The following is a 21,413-nucleotide window of genomic DNA, read 5'->3' as shown; positions in this document are numbered from 1 at the left end:
TTCAAACACTTCAGAAGGTCTTTGGCTCCATATAGGATATGAAAAAAATACAAGAGAATATTACTCTAACACTAACTATAAGAATAAAACTGGATGATCTACAAAAATCTTAACTTTTACTGAGCCTAGCTGAGGTCTAAAGGAACTCAGAAAAATTAATTCCAAAAAGGAACAAGTCTAAACAGATCACAAAAATGGTTTTACCTTCGGCAGAACAAAAAGGAGAAAAGTGTCAACTATGCAAATGATATCAGTTGGAAAAGGTGGATAATGCAGGAAATTCCAGCAGAGAAATGAAAGCTAAGAAAGTGTCAAATGGAATAACAGGTGATTAAAAGAAAATGACAGAAAAGTTGAGAGGCTTTTCTTTAGATTCAGCAATACCACTAGACAAAACCATAAAGAAGAAGGTCAAACAGAAATACAAACCAAAAAATATGGTGAAAAAACCACAGCTACCAAGAATGATGGGACAGCAGCCAATGGTCTAATGAGAACATAATTGTAGATGGAGAAGAAGAGGTTGGGGAGTGGGTGGATAATAGAAAAAACACTTGAAGAGATAATGGCCAAATTTTTCCAGAATTAAGCAAATACCTCAATTCTTGGATCTAAAAAACTCAGAATGCCCAAAACATGATAAAGACAAAAACATATATTATTGCCAAAGTCCTAAAAAATGAAAGACAAAAAGAAAATCTTGAAGAACTGCAAGGAAAAGAAAAAAAGGGAGAGAGAGGAAGGGGAAGGGGGAAGAGAGAGGCAGAAAGGATAAAAAGGAAGAGAGGGGAGGAGGAAGGAAGGAAGAATTATTTACAGAGAGAAAAATATAAGAATTATACCATACTCTTGTTAAAAAATACACAAGCTAGAGAAAAATGGGTAACTAGTTCAAATTATTGAATAAGAGGAAAAAAATCCTGACAGCTTATAATTTTATATTGGGGGGAAGAAGTATCTTTCAAGTATCAAGGCAAAAAATATTTTTCAAAAAAAAAAAGAAAACTTGAGAAAATTTTGGGGGGAGCAGATTTGCTTCAATAAATAAGATTGCTCACATCTGACTGTAAAGCCATCCCCCTACCTATTTTAGTGAATAATGTTTGTTTGGATATAGCCATACCTAGTCACTTATTAATTATCTGTGGCTGTGTTCACCTACAATGTAAGAGTTGAGTAGTGACAGAGACAGTATGGCTCAGAAAGCCAAAAATATTTTTCTATTTGACCTTTTACAGAAAATAAGCAAGCGGACTCTTGACTTGAAGCACAATAGTAACAACTTATAATAGCACTAAATATTTATCAAAGTAAAATGTGTAAAAATTGTAGTACAAAGAATGGAAAGGCTGAATTGGGAGGATCTTGTTGGAGGGTTCTGATATGAGACATTAAGTGGTGTAACTATTAATAAGTAGCCTGTGATAAAGACATATCGTAAATGCTAAATAAATTACTAAAATAATTATGGTTCTAGTCATAACTAATTAAGTCAATAATAAAGATGAATTAAAATACTAAAAAAAAGGTAATTATTGTAAAAATAGGCAGAGAAAAAAGAACAAAGGACAGATGGAATAAATAGAAAGCAGCAAGATGGTAGATTTAGATCCAATTATATTGCTAATTATATTAACTACAAATAATTGAAACAGCCCCATTAAAAGACATACTGGATTTGGGACAGAAATGCAAGACCAAACTCTACGTGGTCTTTAAGAAACCTACATTAAATATAAGATATAGATAACACACAAAAAACAAAATATTTAAAATGATACATGATACAAACAATTATGTAACATACCTGGAGTGGCTAAATTATTATCAGACAAAATACACTAAAACAAAGGATATTGATGGAGTTAAAGAGGGACATCACTTGATAAGCAAAGCATCAATTCCCCTAGAAGGCATAATCCTAAATGTGTGTTCACCAAACTACAAACTTTTAAAATACCTAAATTAAAAAGTGATAAAACTGAAAAGAAAAATAGAGAAATTAATTATTGTAGTTGGGGATCTCAATACTTTTCTTCTTGTAATCATTAAAAAAGTAGACAAAAGATCAAAAAGGATATAGAATACCTGAAAATCACTAGTAACTATCTTTACTTAATTGAAATTTCAGGTACAGTCCCTGTAACAACAGCACAATATGTATTTTTTTAAGTATACATAGAACACTTGCCAAGCTAGACCCTATTCTCATAATAAATAATCCTCGTGCTAATTTAAAAGAAATAAAGTGATACAGTATATTCTCTGATCACAATGGACTTAAACTAGAAATTAGTTATTGAAGGACCTTGGAAAAATTTTTGAATATTTAGAAATCAAGACACTTCTAAATAACAAATGTGTCAAAGAAGCAATCACAAAAACATTAGGAAACACTTTTTTTTAGAAATGGAATCTCAGCTTATCAAAATCTGTGGAACAAAAACAAAGGTGTCCCTAAAGTGCAGTTTATTGGATTAAAGGATTACATTTTAAATAAAAAAGTTTTCAAATCAGTTATCTAATTTTATCCCTTAAGATAAGAGAGAAAGAAGAATAAATTAAGCCCAAAGTGAGCAGAAGGAAGAAAATAAAGATAAATGAGGATCAATGACTCTGTAAACAGAAAAACAATAATTAATCATACCAAAATCTCATTTAAAAAACCAATGGAATTGATAAGCTTGTAGCCAGACTGATCACTAGAGAAGATAGAAGACAAAAATAACCAATATCAGAAATTAAAGAAGGGACTTCACTCAGATCCTACAGACATTAAAAAGATAATAAGAAAATATTATGAACAACTTGATGGATGAATGTAGAAGCCATCCATACCCCAACAAAACTGGGCCATGTTCTCCTTCTATTTCCCCACAGGACCTGTACTTAGACCTGATCCTTTAGATCCTCTTGAATTCCTTGTATATTGTTTTGTTATTTCCTAGGACATGTGGTTGATGTTATAGTCAAAGCTGGTTCACAGTCACATGCACATTTCATCTGTTTGAGGAAGTGGCATAGATGGTGAATACATCATTTCTATTCATACTGCATTAATGAGAATGTAACCTTGTAACCAGCCTCTAGCTGGGAATCATAGCCTTTATCTGGGTGGCCATGTGCCCAGCTACAGTTGGCGCAATGCCAAGGAGTTTTTTACTAAATGTAAAAGAGGAACTACAGATTGAATGCATTTGACAATCGCTGTCATAGCCCTTCATGAATAGTCCTCTGGTTAACACATTTCAAGGCATCATGCCCTTGAGAAAGTCTTCTTTAACCCAATAGGCTTGGGTTATGTGACTCTTCTCTATATTCCCGTAGCATCCTATACTTATAAATGTTGCTAACACCTGCTATAGTATGTATGCATCGGTATGTTCCTCTACACTCTAGCATCTGGTAGGTTTACAAACATTTACAGTTGAATATATGTATGTCTTGATAAATAATTGATGAGCCTCCTTTCATTTCAGCTGAAGTTGAATAGGTGTTTACTCATTCTCACTCTATTTTTTTGCTTTTACTTTTTTTTCACTTTCCCTCCCTCCTTTCTGTAATATTAACCCTCCGTGCAATTACATACATTAGAACTCAAATGAATGTTAAGACATATAGGTAAATATTTGTTAATATTAATCATAGTCAAGTGTTAAATAGTGCAATATTGGAGAAAATAAGGTAGAAACAAAGTGAGCTTGAAGTATAAAAAAAAAATCCCCAGAGATTGCATTTAGAATTATTGGAACAAAATCAGAGAACAATTTAGGCAAACGGAATTCTCAAAATATTAATATGTTAATTAAGCAATTGCTACATTTATTCCATTTCTCATTAAGCATTTATGGAATGACTATCACATGGAAATATGTAGGCTGTATAATATATTCAGAGACCCCATTTCATTTTTCTATATATGAAGAAGCTACCTCTAAGATTTTATTAGAAGTTTTGAAAAATTAATATAAAATAAACAGAAAAACACTCAAAAGTTGGAATGATTAATCTTCAACTGGAAATGTATGAATCTCACATGATTTCTTATTCAAAAAATCTCTCTCTTTTGGCATCAACAATAAATCAGCATTTTCAAATTGTACCAATTGTTTTACGGCTCTTGAAGCAACTGCAAAGGACACCAATGACAGACTTTCAAATATATCCCAGACCAAAACAATAAAAATAAATAGAAGAAAACAATATAATATTTCTGACATTTCCATGAAAATTGAATGCTCTTCTTCTACAAACACAGAAGAGCAGTTTCATTATTGAATGCCAAGGATCACGTATCCATAAAATACCAAGAGATTTTTCATGTCACTCAATCACACAGCTGACAGCCTTCAAGGAGATCTGCTTCTGAGTGAGATGGAATGCTTTAATGAGCTAATTAGTTAGCTCATGAAGGTGATTCTGTGACATTACTTATAGAATGACTCCAAAATGTACTTATTCTTGCTGGTGTTTTACAATAAATCATCTTACCTTATGACTCTAATGTTTACTTTAGAAATGGAAATACTGTTAAATAGCAGAATTTTTTCCTTGTATGGCAGGCTATTGATTTTTATGTTGCAGTGATTTTAATTATTTCACTCTAAATTATTTCCTTCTATTTAGTGGGATATAATTAGCTTTACCATTAGTGCAAAAAGTTCTAGTCTATAGATCATCTCTGATAATAGATCAAAGTAGAAATAAACCGAGTCCTGATCATCACGACCGTAAGCTTCCTCATCTCTTTTTTAGGCTTTCACATTCAGTATACTCTTAGGGTCATGGAGGATGGGAACCAATGCTTTGTTTATTCTGCAACTTCTTAATTGTATCTCAAAAGACTCAGCACATAAGCAGTATTCAGAAAAGCAAGTCGACTAAATGAAATGCTAATAATGAAAATAAAAATCAATGCATGATTGCCTATAGCCTTTGACATACTAGGACCAGTCAAGATACGTGTAGAGGGTAATGAATAGTGGGCAAATACCAGAAAAAAAGAGCTGAGCGTTCACAACATAAGAAGCTGGAGGCAGGGGCCTAGTCTTGTTTTATTTTATTTTATTTTATTTTATTTTATTTTATTTTATTTTATTTTATTTTATTTTATTTTATTATTGAGATGGAGTCTTCCTCTTTCACCCAGGCTGGAGTGCAGTGGTGCAATCTTGGCTCACTGCAACCTCTGCCTCCTGAGTTTAAGAGATTCTCCTGCCTCAATCTCCCATGTAGCTGGGATTACAGGCATGCACCATCATGCCCAGCTAATTTTTAGTGGAGATGGGGTTTCTCCATGTTGGCCAGGCTGGTCTGGAACTGCTGACCTCAAGTGATGCGAATAGAGTTGAGTAAGAAGGGAATATTGCATACTAGGGCAATTGCTTTAAATGGAGTTGTTCAGTCTGGTACATTGTATGGTTGAGAGAGTGTGTGCTGTTTATCTAGACTACTGACTTGATGGGCCATTACCTTTAACTCATGACTTGCTTCTCATCCATCTTGAATTTTCTAGCAGAACAATCATTAATTGGTCTTCAAGCCTATGTTGTCAATCCTGTTTTCCCTGGTTCAGGATGCTACCTTTTCTTACAAGGACTAAGTGCTTCTCCACAGACTTAAAGTCTTAGTTGGTTTTAAGACAAAACTTTAGCAACTTCTCTTCAGCAACATCATTTGCAATCTCCATAGATATCTACACCTTCATACATCATTCTCTCCACATATATATCCATTATTATACTTTTCCACTCTATGTTACATTTATTCATCAATATGTTTGTCACTACTGCTGAATAGTAAGCTCCTTAACATCTGGGAACACATTTCAAGGCATTGTGCCCTTGAGGAAGTCTTCTCCAACCCAATAAGATTTGGGTTATGTGACCATGTTCTGGTTCCTGTAGTAGTCAGGATTCTCTGGAGACACAGAACCAATTTGTGTGTGTGTGTGTGTGTGTGTGTGCGTGTGTGCCTGTAGATATAAATGAAGAGATTTATTTTAAGGGATTGGCTTACACACTTGTGCAAGCTTACAAGACGAGTATCTGATGAGGTTAGGCCATCAGGCTGAAGACATAAGAAAGAAAGAATTGCAGTTTGAGTCCAAAGGCCATCTGCTATACAAACAGGAAGAGCCAATGTGGCAAATGAAGTCTGATGGCCATCTGTAGGAAGGTTCCTTCTTGCTTGGGGAGGCCAACCTTTTGTTCTAGTCAGGCCTTCAGTTGATTAGAAAAAGCCCATCCATATTATGCGCTTTACTCCAAGTCTAGTGATTTAAATGCATATCTCCTCCAACAATACCATGACAGAAACACCCAGAACAATGATATGTAATAATGATACTGAACCAAACCTGGGCCCTACAGCCCTGTCAGGCTGACACATAAAATTAGTCACTGCTGTGATCACAGTCTGTTCAGTTTCTAATAAAGTGCTTGGCTTTGTTAGAAAATGTAGGCACTTGATACATGTTGAATGGAGAAACAAATTGAAGCTATTGAGCTCTACCAAAGGAAGAAATTACCTTTCACTACCTAGAAAACAGTGAGGCTGCAGCTTAGGTAGAATAGGGTTGATGGCATAAGTTGAGATATAAATCTTATTAGCAACAGAGATGATTAATAATAGCCAGATTGTTATTTTGCAGACAAGGAGGAGATTCAGAGTATAGACGCGTTTAGCCCATATACTAGGGTTGTGCTTTCAATAGAGGTGTGCATGCTGTATACAGAGACATAATGACTGTTCTCTCGACTCTGTCACAGGGAAGCCTTCTATTCGTGTTTATTCTAAAGTCATCACAGTTAAATACTTAAAATGTGCACATACCAAAAAAATTATAATGTTATGTGAACTCAATACTAATGTTAAAAGCAGAATGAATCTGACACATAGAATATATCCTGGCATCAATTGTTGTTTCATACTTCTGAAAGAGCAAGTGAATATTCACACACTTTAGCCAAAAGTTTTTTTGTTTGTTTGTTTTTGTTTTTGTTTTGTGTTGGAGACTCACTCTGTTGCCAGGCTGGAGTGCAATGGCACGATTTCGGCTCACTGCAACCTCTGCCTCCCAGGTTCAAGTGATTCTCCTGCCTCAGCCTCCTGAGTCGCTGGGACTACAGGCTCTACCACCACGCCCAGCTAATTTTTGTATTTTTAGTAGAGACAGGGTTTCACCATGTTGGCCAGGATGGTCTTGATCTCTTGACCTTGTGATCTGCCTGCCGCCTTGGCCTCCCAAAGTGCTGGGATTACAGGTGTGAGCCACCGCGCCCAGCCAAAAGGTTTTTGTTTGATTTTATAATTCAATAACTATTACATTATAAAATGAAAACATGTTCAATTCATTTCTAAATTTACTGTTAGAAAAATAAACCTTTTCAAGTGGTATGAAAGACACTTCAAGAAACTCATTCCTAGTGCATTTGTATTTTGTAGTTTTGCATAATTCATGTTTTAATCATATATAGCATCAAATATTTTTACTTAATTTTAGTCTTAATTTAATATTGTTTAATATATTAGTTTGGTTAGAGACTTCTTAAGCTGATAAGAAAGAAAAAAATAAATTTCATTTTATGATCATAATATATAAAATAAATATTTGTATGACATTATATTTATATATTAATAGATTAACTTCTCTTTGATACTTTAAATTTATGTATTATCTTATTAAAAACAATTTCATTACTTTTAACAACCTGCTTCTGGAAGACTATGTTATCAATTTATACCTAACAAAATGAATAAATATAAAATATTCCAAGTTAAAGATAAAGTTATGTTTTGACACAGAGAAATGAGTGGAAAACGAATCATTTATCTAGATCATTCCTATAAAGAATGCAGTCTGTTTTAGTTACCTGGGTAAATCTCAGTCTCTTCCTTGAATTGTTAGGATAATTTTCCATACTTTACTTAACTAACCAAAATATAGCTCATGTTCATCTTATATTATGTGTAAACCTTCGGCTCTATTTTCTGATCCTCACAATTATAACCAGCGTGGTCTGTTGCATATAATTCTTTCTAAAAATTCTCATAAAATCACACATTCGCAAGTTTTGAAAATAGCTCGGAAAAAGGACTGTATAATTTACTCTATAATTTTTAAATTGTTGCTTCAAGAACTCCACAAGTGAAAGAACAAACTTCTGAAATATCTGTAGAAATGGGAAAGTCAGTTGTTCCGACAAGGTTCACTATAATCTCAGGTGTTCCAGCTCTTAGGAAGTTGTTCTTAATCAAAACTCTTCCTTCTCCATTAATCTTCTACCTTTAGTTCTAGATTTGCTTTGAGGGGTTACCACTATTATCTTATCCAAATTTATACCTTGGGGAAAATGGAGTCACTGTAGTCCCCCAGGAATGAAATTCCACTTCTCCTGGTTGAAAGGAGGAGCTCCAGAGGACACATCCTATTAAAGTCTCAAAATGATTAGAACTCAGAAACTAAACGCTGTCAACAAAAAATAATTAAGAAAAAGGTGGGACTTAGGAATGCCTTTGATTAAGCCAATAGAATTGGGAAGAGGTCAGGAAGAAGCCAGGGATATCTGGGGTTATGGCTTCCAACCCAAGTGAGTATTGCTTCTGAGTGCTCTGCTGAGTGTGAGAGCATGTAGATGTGTTGAGATTACTGAATGGTATGCAGTTCAGATAAATTACTATTTCTATTACTCCTCAGTTCCTAATGGAAGAGTTTCAAGTCAACTCGTTCTCATAGTTGTTTTGCTGAACTCTGCCCTACTTGTACATGGTCTCCTGAAATTAGCACAGGGATTGACTGACCACTGTAAAGTTGTACTATTATTTTAATTGATCAAGACACTACATTTCTATAAGGTTTTTTTTTTTTTGGTAACGTATTAATTGTCATATACAGAGCCTACGATCACTTACATTCTGAATTATATATTGCTTCTTTTAGGATTCCAAGTTTAAGACTTACATTTTTTCTGTGTTACATTTAATCCTGCCAGATTTGACCCAATATGCAAAACTACAGAGACTGTTTTAGATTCTGTTACCCAACTTGCTACCTCTCCTAGCTTTATGTCATCTAAAATTTTGATAAGTACCTGTAATAACTGGCAGAAAGCTCATAGTATAATTGCAGTAGTTTCTTTCAGCACAGGACTTTCTATCAACATTATTTCCCCTATATTACCTAGACTTTTTTCAGTAGCTTAATGGCTTCTCATATCCTTTTAATACAGCCCTTTTAAGAAATAATAATTTCTCAGATATCTAAATACATAATAAATATTTATATGCTTCTAACAATTTACTTTCTATGAATTAGTAGAATATACACTTATGGAATGTCTAGAAATAATAATTCATTTAATCCTTAAAACAACCCTTTATGGTAGGTGTGTACGATTCTTAACTCCATATTACAAATGAGGAAATTGAGGTACAGAGAAGGAATGTGACTTGCCCAAGGTCATAAGCCACATAGTTTAATTTCACCCAGGATACCTTTCTTCAGAGGCCAGGCTCATTAATCACTGCTCTTTGCTGACTTGTACATGATCATTATTGTTAAATAAGATGAGTTTAGGAAAGAGCCCCAAGATCTCCTTCTAAAATATCTTCATGCTGGGTGAGGCAGATGTACTACTCATCAATTTCTAGCTCTCTTCATTTGACCAATTACAAAGCCATTGGACCAAATTCTCTCTCTGTTTTTCACAACTTGTCCGCTTGTTACATGCTTCCTTAAGATATGGAGAAGATGCTTATGGAGAAGATACCTCAGAAGATACTTCTGAAGATACTTTCTTAAGTATCTTCAGGTCCATAATCCTTTTAAAATGAAAACAAGGACAAATTGCCGCTACATTATATTTCATTAATGCCAGAATTTATATCTCTTTTCTTTAAGTGGTCAGATACCTGGAATGTCAACTAGCGCATTGTAAGCACTGAATTAATATTTGATGAATGGATGTATTTGATATAATTTTAATTCTCTCTTTCCCACCCCAAACCCCCATCCAAATTTCCTGAGTTTGAATATTGGCTCACATTACTTGTTAGCTATGTGTTCTGGAAAAAGTAACTTAAACTCATATTCATCAACATTAAACTAAAAATAATAGAATGTACTCTATATGTCATTATAAGGATTAAGTGAACTAATATCTACCATACTTCAAAAAATTTGCCTGACTCATAGTAAGTATATAGCCCTTACGGGCTATATAATTGAATGTTGGATATATGTATAAAATACATCAAGTATATATGATATGGATAAATTATAAAAATTTTCTAAGTATCAAGTGTGATGATGTACATAGCAGAACTTTAAGTATTTTAAATAACTACAGAAATATACATAATATGGTTAAACACTAAAATAACACTGTCAGTTAATACAGAATTCTTTCCTCATATAGGCCTCTTAAAATTACATTAATTGTACTTAGAAAAACATGGAAAGTTATATGATAATATTGTCCTTGACATTTCATTTTTTCTTTATGATTCTCCTTGCTCATTTTAATGTGTCTTCAAATTTGTTCATGTCACCTTGGTAAGTTTGTTAATAATTTTGAAATGCAGTGCCATTTTTCTTAAGACTTGAATTATTCCTGGGAACAACTCTCCCTGCTTGTTGGATCTCTTTCCTAACTATTCATATTGTTATAATCAGATATGATTCTCGTTGTTAAATATGTTTAGTGAACTACACATAAATGAGAGAGATGTGCTTTCGGCTCTCTGAGATGGTCTAGTCATCACTCCACTTATTTTATATGTAGCTGCTAAGTATTAGGGGAAATTAATACAGACATCATAAAATAATTACTATTTTTTCCCAACGACTTTCTCCATATGGTGTTAATATTAATGTAAACATACTCTAATTTTTCTAGAACTTTCCTGTGTGTGTGTGTTTTAATTTTCCTAGGGAGGTAAACATAAGAAAGAAAAGTGTCTGATTTATCATATGCTGGTAGTTCTATATGCCAGTTTCTTCATTTATAAGTTACGCCTTCTGAAAAAAGGCTTATTTTTATTTTTACTGTTAAGATGTTCCATATAAATGCACATTGACTATACTACCAGAGTAAATCACAAGTGTTTGCAAAGATGAAATTTAAAGTAGGCCACATCATTACTAAAATTTGATGGATATGGGAAGTTTTTGCTTGAAACTCTGTGAAAGATACTAAGGATATATCAACAAATTTTAAAGCTTTATGCTGTCAGGCTTATTTTTATCTTTTAATTACTGAGAAAAATTTTTGTAATGTGGGGTTCAGAGGCCACGTACCTCTCTCTGCAAAGGAGAATGATTCATTAAAAATATTCTCTTCTGATATGCAGTACAGTAAATTAGACACCATTCTCTGCTTGGAGGAAGGTTTAACTCAAATTATTATAGGATTCCTATAAAGGAAGTAAAAGGAAAGCTGTTATAAATACACATCGAGAAGAATGTCATGCTTTTATATACATATATATATAAAACTAATAAATATCAAATTAGTTAATACCAAATTAATAACTACCAAATTAATATGCTTTTAATTTGCTATTTATTAATTTGGTTTATCTATTATATACATAATTATATATAAATACATATAAATATTATATATATATAAAAAATACATATAAAGTTTGGTACTCCATAAGAGAGCATTTCACTCTGACAGATGAAAAGTGTACTCTTGGCCGGGCGCGGTGGCTCAAGCCTGTAATCCCAGCACTTTGGGAGGCCGAGACGGGTGGATCACAAGGTCAGGAGATCGAGACCATCCTGGCTAACACGGTGAAACCCCGTCTCTACTAAAAAAATACAAAAAAAACTAGCCGGGTGAGGTGGCGGGCGCCTGTAGTCCCGGCTACTTGGGAGGCTGAGGCAGGAGAATGGCGTAAACCCGGGAGGCAGAGCTTGCAGTGAGCTGAGATCTGGCCACTGCACTCCAGCCTAGGCGACAGAGCGAGACTCCATCTCAAAAAAAAAAAAAGAAAAGTGTACTCTTAAAACATGACTACTTCCCTTGGCTCACCAACAAGACAAGCTTTGAATTCACAGATACTCAAAGCTAAATTTATTTATTTTAAAAAATATCTTATTATTAAAACTCATATTTGACTTTAAAAATGAAGTCACTGGCAATAAATGATGTGGTCATTTTAATAGTTTCCCCTGTGTATGTCATCGAGATCAAATTATCATTTTTATGTAGAAATATTCTATGTTTTGAAAATCATTGTTGTTTTATAGTTCCTTATTCTTTTCTAAATAAAGCTAATTTTGAAAGTAATTTGCTTTTAAACTCTTAGAGCCACACATTATATTCTGAATATTCTTCCCTACAGCTATAAGATCAGCATTTCCTATTGGAGAACAAATTTGAACTCAAATTTTGTAATGATCTATGACTGCCTAGTGGATTTCTTGATAATATATCCAAATCACCTCCCAGCCCATTTACATTATTTATGTGGAAGGAGTGAGTGAACAAGACAAAAACAAACTCATGTGACTGAAGAACAGAGTATGAGAGTTTGGACTGCAGTCTTCCAAGAGTAGAAAGAATGTCACAGAGGACACCCCCTTTCTTTCAAAGATATGCTAGGATATATTAGTCTAGAGTGAGGAACAAAAATTACTGAGAGGATTGGGAGCTTAAGGGAACTAAGTAGATACACCTTGGTACAAATGCTTCTATGAAAGTCATCTGTTAGTCTTTAAGGTTGCTGTTAAGGGGATATCTGGAGCAAAAAAAAAAAAAAAAAAAAGAAACTACATGATTGCCTTAGTCCATTTAGGTGGCTAAAGAAAAATATCATGTACTGGGTGGCTTACAGACAGCAGAAATTTGTTTATCACAGTTCTAGAGGCTTTGGTCTTCTGGCTGTGTCCTCACATGTATATGGTGGATGAGGCAAGAGAGTTCTCTAGAGTCCCTTTAGTAGGGGCACTAACCTCATTCATAAGGTCACCACTTTCTGGACCTAATCACTCCCCAGAGACCACACCTTCTAATACCCTCACATTTGACATTGGGTTTCAACATATAAATCTGGAGGGGGACAAAAGCATTGAGTTCATAGTAAGAGAGAACACAGTAAGAAGCCAGTCTCAGGGAAGCAGTTGGGATGGATCATTGGTAAAACTCCTTCAAACAAAGGACAGCCTGAAAATCAAACTGCAGGTCTCAGATAAGAAAGAGCCCATGTCCTTGAATGGAAATGCTTACTCTGAACCCTGATCAACAAATTCCACCCTTTTTTGGACTCATTTATCTCTCCTTGGCATGCCTTAGTCCCTTATTTTTCAGCTATTTTACATATACCTACCTCTTTGTAATTGGCTACAGGCTAAGTCTTCATTTATATGAGGCAAATCATCACTTCAGCCCCTGATTTGTCCCTATGAAGTCCCAGCAAAGTTTTTACTTCAGCCCCTGATTGATCCCAGGCCAAGCCTTCACCTCTGCCTCCAATTGGTTCTTTACACTATCATACCTCTTTCTCGGTGGTGCTTTCTCCAAAACAGCCTGCAGACCAGTCAGCACATTCTTCGCCTTCCAGTCCATAAAAACTCTAGACTCAGCCTCATGGCTGGCAACCCTCTTTCAGATCTCCCTCTCCACTGCGGACGGTTTTCCTCTTTCTCTTATTAAACTTTCATGCCAATCTTGCCCTTAGTGTCCACGCTCCTTATTTTTCTTGGTCATGAGGCAAAGAGCACCGGGAATATCTCAGACAATGAGACTGCTTCAATAGCGACGGTTAATCTCTTTTATATGTACAACAAAACATTAACAAACACATATGAAAATAAAATATATTTTAACTCTTCTGCATAACATATTATTTCTGGACACACATTCCAGATATAAAATTGTTATGTCTTCTGCTATGATTTCTAGGTCTTTAGCAGGAATCTGAGGTCACCACACTATCCACATCCTATGAAATTGCAGGGATTGGCCAGCCTAGTCCCCTTTACATTAAAACATTATGTAATTTTGTATATCCAATTAAATGTATTCCTACGCCACTACTTTCTAAAATGATCTTAGATGGTTTATAAAAACATATGCAACACATTCAATGGGAATGGATAGAAAGAGAAAAGAAGACAGAGTAAAGATGTGGAACATAGGCATAGATAATAACATGAGGCAATAGAATTTAGTCTGTTAGTTTAGAGAAAGTATGCAAAATGATTTTACGTATTAACTAAAGGTCAGCCAAAAGTGCCATATCAACTTTCCTAGCAAAGATAGGAAGATGATCAATTATTAGGCAAACAACACAATTACTTTTGCACCAATCTAATATAAAGGTCATTTGTTCCAACGAATGTTACAGAATTGAATTTTCTTAGAAGTAAAGTTTTGTTTATCTGTTTGTGTTGATTCGGATGCATGAGAGAAAGAAATGGCCCTCCCCGCATGACTGGGTTTTATTAAAGAGAGCAAATAATAAGTGAGATGACAGACAAAAACTCAGTCACAACTTTAAAAGAGGCACAGTAGCAAATTCTACATTTGTGACTTTGAGGTTCTATTTTTCGGTAAGGACACATGAGGTGGGTGGATGCATGGAGAGGAGCTGATGGTTGAGAAACATTCATTTTCTAAGGTCAAATAAGTAAATTCTCTGGGGGTCTCACTTGACCAAGGAATAAAATCAAGCATAATTTAGGATATAGCTTGAACCTAAACTATGTCCATGAGTGAGTGTCAAACAAATCTGACAATGTGAAGGGAGCAGGGTCACTGGAATCTTATTTGCATGAAAAAACAGAGTTTTAAAAATATACCTTCTTATAATGGAAAATCATACAACACAAACTTTTGGTCTACTGACAAAAGTTTAGTTTTTTATGGGGAGATGGAATTCTGAATAGAACATGTTTCCATTGTGCACTCCAGTCACCACGATACTCATTTTTGAGGTGTGGAAATAATCGTCTTAACTTGTATGTCTTAGTAGTAAACAGAATTGGAAAGAGGATTGGAAAGGTAATAAGGAATAATTCTGTAACGGGTTGGAGCAGAGTACCATTCTGGAACCTCTGTAGCAAAGTGTAACATAAAGAAGAAAAATAATTTTCATTACTTGCAGAAATCATGGCACAATGTTAGCACCTAAGAAGTTCCATGACTTTAGCTCAGAGAAGAGATGAAATAACTGGGAAGGACATAGCAGTGCTGCACTACAGGGGGCAGGAATAGTGACTGGGAAGCCCTGGTGTATGTAGAGAGAGAGGTGCTTTGTGTACACAAATGTGTCCAAAGAATTTGCCCAGGTGACCAAGAGAACTATCTACTGAATACCGACTACTTGAGTCTTTCTTCTGCTGGGTGCCTTTCAGGACGACCATGTGTGTCAGATGTTACATGGATGTTTATCAGACAGTTGACTATGCTTGTTTTCTTATTTCTGATCCAACCTTTCCCCCAATCACATGAAGAAGCTTTCACAAGGGATTCAGGTCTTGCAATTGTGGTGTAGAAAAGAGTCAATGCAACATAGATTACATTAGAGTATATAGAAAAAATGGTTGGCTGGTTTGCTTTTCAGGGAATAATATTAATTTTTTTCACATAAAACAAGCATTTAGAGAGATCTGAGTAGGAATATAAATAGTAGTTATATTGCCTGTATGTATATCAATTGCAGGCCCTCCATGTGCCCATTAATGACAAAACTAAAAACTTTAAAAATCAACCAAATTGAAAGAAGGATTGACATACTCATTAAAAATAAAGCATTTAACCCACACTCTCATATAGATGGAAGGGCAACTTTCGCTAATGGTGACTACAGGAATAGTCAGTATTTTAACCCTTTTGGGTCTTTCCTATATACAAACACAGAAACTACTGAAGGTTCAAAATGATTATAGCCATGGTGTTTTTGGCCTTAAAAGTATTTTTTCCCTGGGCTAAAGTCTGTAAAGAAAAAATAATCCCACTAATGCAGTGGTTAGGCATCTAATTGAACAGGCAATGTGGTACAATGAAAAGTCCCCCAAAATCAGTTGGAAGTAACTGATAAGGTCTGCTTTAGAGAATTAGGACAATATGTTACTTATTTTAAAATATGTCTAATAAATATGTGATTTGGGATTTTATCATAGTTTACTTTCCCCCTCCCCAAGAAGAATTCTGCATCAAGACCAATTATCTCCAATCTTATTTCAAATTTATTACAATAACACCATATCATCATCTTCACAGAGGCTATTTATCTAGAATGCAGGTGGTGGGGAATGGACGTACTCAGTGAATTCAAAATTATTTCAAATTATAAAGTCACTAATTGAGAAGAGTGTAGAACTGGGGAAGAGCAAAATCCCCAATCCTAAATTACATTATTCAAAACAGTCAGATCCACCATGAGATGTTTCCCCCATCTCTAACTCTCACACTCTGACTTCAGGGATCAGGTTGTCTTTAAACATCCAAAGATGCCTGATGAGGTCACAAAACTTAGACCATGATAGGTCCCTTTCTTCCTAATCAAAGATGCAAACTATAAATAGCGATTTCTCATTTATATGTAAAATAAATGTATCTGATGCCACATCAAATATGAGCTTTCATAAATGCATCAGATTTATACACCAGATTTCTCCCATCTGTCAATTAAAAAGTATAAAAGCGTTCAGGTATTACTTGAGAAATTGAATTCATATCATTGGCATGGACAGGAAAATTTCCTGCAATTTCATATGCTTATTAACAACCTCTGTTAATAGTTAATAATATTCAATTTTGAAATAATTGTACTTAGAGCCTTCTTACTCTCCATGCAGAATAGCAGCTGGATAATTGCTCACTTTCAATATGTTAATGAGGATCTTGAAGCACTGTTTAAATGAAAGGTGAATGAAGGCTTCCCCTGCATTATCTGTCCCACTGACCCACAGAATTTTAGAATCAATCGTACCTAAAGGAGAGGTCAGTTTGAGCCAGAAAGGAAGAATCATATTTGTAAGCTAATTGTGGGTTCAAAAGGAAAGGGTTCATGGTACGGTGTATCAAATTGGCTGGGCCACAATCCCAGTTACACAATCAAACCAACTTTAGGTGCTGAAATAAAAGGAAATTTGCAAATGTAATTAAGGTTTCTAATTAGTTGGTTTTGTGTAAAGAAAAATATGCTGACAAGTCAAACCGGGCCTGAATTAATCAGTTGGAAGGCCTTGAAAGCAAGGCTGGGAATACCCAAGAGAAAGAAAAAATTTTGTCTATGAACAACAGCTTTCTTTGACTCATGTCCCTGGAGTTCCTGCTGCTAGTGATCATTCCTTCCTGGCTGCCTCTGTGGAGTTGGTCGTGCTTATCCAGCTCCTAGTAACTGTGTAAGACAGTTTCTTGTAATAAATCTCTTTATATATGCATGTATACAAACACATATGTATGTGCATGAGCGTGTGTGTATATTGATCAGGATATGTATATATCCTACCAATTCGACTTCCAATTTTCTCTGAACACCTACTCTAAAGCCAGTTGAAGCACTCTGATATACAGATCTCAGATTTATGGTTTGCCTTTTTGATGGGGGAAATGAGCGAGTTAGTTTATTAGTTTATTTTAAACTCTGGCCTTTGATAAATTTCTGCAGGAATTCTAAAATATTAAAGAGCTTTGAGGCATCCTGAAACAATTTCCTAACCCAGAAGTCGATGCCAGACGTCTAATTTTGCTCAATCAGGATGCATTTAAAGACCACTGTAGATAGTCAAGAATCTGATTTCATGAGATAAAAGACTAAACTCTTAAGTTATTTAAAATAGTAAACTGTTATTAGAATTAAAAAGATAAAATTTGCCTAATTTGTCACAGTCAATGGCAGTTATTTAATAATTATAATTTTTGATGATTCCAAAATAATACATACTCATCATTTTAAAAGTAGATGATAATTATGAATTACCAAAAGAGAAAAGCAAAATCATATACCATATTTTTCACATATCAGATTAGCAAAAATTTAAAGCTTACTAATAATAGTTCGTATTGGTAAGGATAGTAGGGACATGAAAATTTTCATAGCCTGTAAAAAGAAATTATTGTGGTTATTTTGATTGAGAATTTGAGAGAATAATGTAAAATTTCAAATACATATATTTCTGACCTAAAGATTGAATTTAGGATATATATTCTAGAAAAACACTCATGCATGTATGCAAGGAGGTACAAAGAAAGATATTTATTGTAGCATTATATGTAATAGTAGATAAAATGAAAACAACATAAATGTCTGCTTTCTAGCATATCTAAATAGGCTTACTGTAAGTCACATTAATTTGAATACATTTACTGTTCTACTTTGTGGAGATTAGTAAGTATGTAAGAATTTAATTCCTATAATTAACACAAATTTGAAATAAATTATTGGATAGTGCTAAAATGCATTGTTCACAAACAAAATGAACTTGAACAAAAGATGAATAACAAACATCTAGTTATAAGGACATTAGAGCAATGTAATAATTGTGCTACAAGTTATCAGTACATCAAGACAAAGAGTTATTTCTGTTTCAGTACTAAAGGCTTTTAAGGCATGTATGTTTATGCAAATTTCATTTATTCTGCTGAAGGCTTTAATTGTACTCATTTAAAAAGCTAGACTAGCGAATTTAACATTTTTTATAAGGAGAATAAATATAAACATTTTTGTGGGAAGGTAAACTTGAAGTAATTTTGAATTAAACACTGAAAATGTTATTTAAAATTAAACAAAAATTGGTTTTGGCATATTAAAGAATTCACAATTAATATTAGATTATTTGCTTTTTGAATGTCAGCTAGCTTAATTTATTATAAATGTACTGTTGAGGGAGAATGCATGAGTAAGACTTATTACTTCAATATTGCTTTTCTGTATCAATTTAACAACACATTAACAATAAATGTGTAACCGCTATTAGTAGTTACCTCCTTTGAAAAACATTACCATGGAAAGATTATTGAAGCATTTAATCAAATGCTAACAAGGTAGCCTTGGCTGTGGATGAAACTGTAATCCATTTGCTTAAAAACACCTTCATTAAATAAGTCTTTACTAACCTTATTTTCTACAGATAGTATAAAACAAAAATCATATTCACTGGAGAAATAAAGGCTGACTTTTGGCCTTAAGGACTTTCTTTAGAAGAAAAGTGATTATCCATTGATAACACACATAAAGAAATGACTAACCTTTGAACCATCTTTAACTTAAAAATCCAGAGCCCTCATTACCAAAGCAGTTATACCAATCATGTAAATTAGTTGGACCTTAAATCTCAGGGCTTAATAGAAACCAAAATTTTAAATCAATACCAAAACTTCAGTTTTGGACAGTGTATCCTTTACTCACTTTATTTTAATGACCTTAATGTCACTGAAAGAAATTACATCGATGGTTTATTTTTAAATATTAAAAAATTGTTTTTTATTATAAAGATAAAAATGCTTAATGTAGAAAAGCTAAAAGATATAGAAAATGTACAAATAAAGTAAAAATAACCCTTCATCCTACTATCCCAAAAGAAAATCAGTTAAAATTATATTTATACACTTTCAGACACACACACACACACACACACACTCACACAGAAATAGTTTTCTACCCAATTCTCTCAGTGAGTGTAAAAGGTTGGTACTCCTGACATATAATTAACACTTTATAAATGTGAATTAAATTGATGATGGCTACTTGATTTAAGACATGGACCTTCTAGGCTCTTACATCTTGGCTCCTGTGTCTTTCATTGTGCAAAATGTGTTTGGAAGCAGAGAAAATGTTTACAAGGCGCCTCAGAGATCATATCCTATCATGCCATAATGTAACAGTCTCAGGCATCACATGCGAATGTTTCTAGACCATGTAGTTAATTCAGGGTAGAGCTGTGTCACCACTCAAATCTCACCTTGAATTGTAATAATCCCCATGTGTCAAGTGTGCGGCCAGGTGGAGATAATTGAACCAAGGTGTTGGTTTCCCCCATACTGTTCTCGTGATAGTGAATAAATCACACAAGATCTGATGGTTTATAAAGGGCAATTCCCCTGCACAGGCTCTAATGCCTGCCGCCATGTAAGACATGACTTTTCTCCTCCTTCGCCCTCCGCCATGATTGTGAAGCCTCCTCAGCCACATGGAACTGTGAGTCCATTAAACCTCTTTCCTTTATAAATTACCCAGCCTTGGGTATGGCTTTATTAGCAGCATGGGAACAGACTCATACACCAAACTACACTGCAGATCTATCCTGAGTCAAATATGTGCATGTTTTCTTAAAATACACATTTTCAGTATAGGTATATGCTGTCATTATTTCCACAAAGCCTTTGTGACTATTTACATTCTTTCTAACAATCTGACTGGAAAATTGTTTTATTTCTTTTTATTTTTTATTATTATTATGGATACATAATAGTTATGCATATTTATAGGGCATATGTGATATTTTGATACAAGCATACCATGTATAGCAATCAAATCAGGGTAGCTGAGATATTCATCACCTCAAGCACTTATCGTTTCTTTGTGTTTTGAACATTCAAATTTCACTCTTTTAGTTATTTGAAATCTTCAACAAATTATTGTTAACTGTAGTCACCCTATTGTGCTACCCAATATGAGATCATTAAAATTGAGCTGATGGAGATAGAGAGTAGGATGATGGTTGCCAGAGGCTGGGAAGGGTGATGGTAAGTGGGGGGAATAGATAGGGGATTGCTAATGGGTACAAAAATACAGTTAGAAGGAAAATCAATTTTTCTGAACATAAGAAAAAAAGAACCTTCCATCATGATCTCTCCCATAGTCTCCCCACTTAATTTTGGAATAGCAGCATGACCCATTGAGGAGGCATAATCAAATGATCCCATAAAAGTGTCTATAGAGCAGTAGCTGCATCCAGTATGTGTAATGGAAGATTCCTATAATTCACATAATTTACTAAGCTGCAAAAATGAAATCTATGCTATTGCCATAGATAAAATCAAGCTAATTATGTTCAACAGATTCTCTTCACTAGGCACCAGCAAAAGTTTAATAATTTACCTAACCAACTAAATGAAAGAATAAGAAGTAGAAAGCTAACACTTCTGAAAACAGAAAACTCCAAAGGGTGGTGGGCAGGGGAAGCAAAACAAAACCTCAATCCATGGAAAGTGCACATCAGAATGCATATGCATGTAAAATACTTGGATATTGAGAATTATGCCCATTCCTACACAAGAAATATAGATGAGGAAGTGAAATACTTGTCCATAAGTCATTTTTTAAGGTGTATCACGTACAGAATGTCTCTGTGACAGAAATACTGAAATATTCACATTTTTGCTTTTTCTAAAAATTTACTTAATGATCTCCATTGTTTTATAGATTTTTTTTCAATATGCCCATGAATGATT

This window comes from Rhinopithecus roxellana, chromosome 11 (assembly GCF_007565055.1).
Source record: "Rhinopithecus roxellana isolate Shanxi Qingling chromosome 11, ASM756505v1, whole genome shotgun sequence".
Lineage (NCBI taxonomy): Eukaryota > Metazoa > Chordata > Mammalia > Primates > Cercopithecidae > Rhinopithecus > Rhinopithecus roxellana.
The sequence above is the reverse complement of the archived record's forward strand: the minus strand, read 5'-3'. Positions refer to the sequence as shown.